This window comes from Terrapene carolina, unplaced genomic scaffold (genome assembly GCF_002925995.2).
Source record: "Terrapene carolina triunguis isolate 2854851 unplaced genomic scaffold, T_m_triunguis-2.0 Scaffold511, whole genome shotgun sequence".
NCBI lineage: Eukaryota > Metazoa > Chordata > Testudines > Emydidae > Terrapene > Terrapene triunguis.
Window position 1 is genome coordinate 491,039 of NW_020664862.1, and position 2,708 is coordinate 493,746.

A 2,708-nucleotide genomic window follows, 5' to 3' on the forward strand; every position below is an offset into this window, starting at 1 on the left:
CATCCCATAAGGAGTGCCTGAGGGCCCTGAACACCTGCGTCTCCCACGTCTGTGCCCTCCTGCTCTTCTACACACCAGAGATCAGTTTGTCTGTGATACACAGATTTGGGAAGACCTCTTATCACTTGCTTCAGATTCTCCTGGGCTACATTGCCCTGCTTCTCCCCCCACTGATGAACCCAATTGTGTACAGTGTGAAAAGCAAACACCTGCGTGAGAGGATAATCAGGGTGTTCATCAAGTGAAGGGTCAGTTCACGACCTGGGTCCAGTGACATGGGAGATGAAAAACATGAGCCAGCTGTTCCATCCTGGACCCTTACATCTGAGATGATATGAGTTACTGATCTTCACTCTTTAGAGAGGTTCAGACGGGGTCTAAGGCTGGTGAGGGGGGACAGGGATGGGGAGGGAGGACAGAGCAATGGGGGAGGGAGACCAAGGCAGGCATCAGCATTTACAAAGTGACTGTGTTTGGGGAGACCTGGGGGATTGGTGCTATGTTGGCTCATAAGGAGCCGTATTAGTAGCCTCTCTGACCTTAAAATTCCTGTCAATACTCAATAAAGAGAAGGGATGTGGATGCTGTTTCCCATTACACCTGGCTTGTCACTGTCCCGTCTTTGGCTAAACATCCAAGGGCTATGAAAACAGCAGCAGACCTGTTCTGCTGTCACAGTTCTGGCCCCTCCTGAGTGCGAGTGCTCTGGGTGCGGCATGACCCATGGGTGCTGCACCAGCTGGGGACAAAGGGTATTCAAGGGGCACAGACACATAGAATAGAATCATAGAATCATAGAATATCAGGGTTGGAAGGGACCTCAGGAGATCATCTAGTCCAACCCCCTGCTCAAAGCAGGACCAATTCCCAACTAAATCATCCCAGCCAGGGCTTTGTCAAGCCGGGCCTTAAAAACCTCCAAGGAAGGAGACTCCACCACCTCCATAGGTAACGCATTCCAGTGCTTCACCACCCTCCTAGTGAAATAGTGTTTCCTAATATCCAACCTAGACCTCCCCCACTGCAACTTGAGACCATTGCTCCTTGTTCTGTCATCTGCCACCACAGAGAACAGCCGAGCTCCATCCTCTTTGGAACCCCCCTTCAGGTAGTTGAAGGCTGCTATCAAATCCCCCCTCATTCTTCTCTTCTGCAGACTAAACAATCCCAGTTCCCTCAGCCTCTCCTCATAAGTCATGCGCTCCAGACCCCTAATCATTTTTGTTGCCCTCTGCTGGACTCTTTCCAATTTTTCCACATCCTTCTTGTAGTGTGGGGCCCAAAACTGGACACAGTATTCCAGATGAGGCCTCACCAATGTCGAATAAAGGGGAACGATCACGTCCCTCAATCTGCTGGCAATGCCCCTACTTATATAGCCAAAAATGCTGTTAGCCTTCTTGACAATAAGAGCACACTGTTGACTCATATCCAGCTTCTCGTCCACTGTGACCCCTAGGTCCTTTTCTGCAGAACTGCTACCTAGCCATTCGGTCCCTAGTCTGTAGCTGTGCATGGGATTCTTCCGTCCTAAGTGCAGGACTCTGCACTTGTCCTTGTTGAACCTCATCAGGTTTCTTTTGGCCTAATCCTCTAATTTGTCTAGGTCCCTCTGTATCCAATCCCTACCCTCTAGGGTATCTACCACGCCTCCCAGTTTAGTGTCATCGGCAAACTTGCTGAGAGTGCAGTCCACTCCATCCTCCAGATCATTAATAAAGATATTAAACAAAACCGGCTCCAGGACCGACCCTTGGGGCACTCCGCTTGAAACCGGCTGCCAACTAGACATGGAGCCATTAATCACTACCCGTTGAGCCCGACGATCTAGCCAGCTTTCTATCCACCTTACAGTCCATTCATCCAGCCCATACTTCTTTAACTTGGCAGCAAGAATACTGTGGGAGACCGTATCAATCACCGTCAGCCAGGTGCTTGTGACTGAGTAGTGTCAGAGACATGATTAATGCAGGATGGCCAGGAGAAATTATTCAGGCAACCCCTCAGTTAATGGCTTTGCACACAGCACACCTGCTCAGTCCACTCCCCACTGAGGCAGGGCAGAGCTGCATGTGTGAACAATGGTCTGACACACAGGAGTCTGACTCACCCCAACCCCTAGCCATCTCCTGAATCCTAAGTCCTGCCCAGACTCCACATTCCCAGCCCAACCCCCTGCCCTGAGCCCCCTCTTGCACTCCAAACACCTCATCCTCAGACCCACCCCAGAGACCACACCAACAGTTGGAGCCCTCACCCCCTCCTGCACCCACCCTCCTGCCTCAACCTGCAGCCCCCTCCCGCACTCTGAACCCCTCATCTTTCTCCCCACCCTGGAGCCTAGGGGGCCCTACAAATTCTAATAGCCCTGGGCCCCCAGAAGAGTTAATCCGGCGCTGATCACATATCACTACAATCTAAGTTAGACAGGCTTTGCTCTGGAGATAGAGAAACAGAAATGATCCAACCTACATTCTTTTGGGAAGCCAAAGGGCTCTTGGGACCAGTGTTGCAGCTAGAACAGGAAAACTGGGTGGGCCCAGCTTTCAGGAGCCCCATCGCCCCCTACAGGGGCAGATTAGGGTTGTGGAAGTAGAGCAAGAACTGACAGGGATTTGAAGGGGATTTCAATGCATACAGTCTCTTCTGTGAGCAAGAGTCAAGCTAGCTGTAACCCTAATAACACGAGATTTGTAGAAGCGAGGATT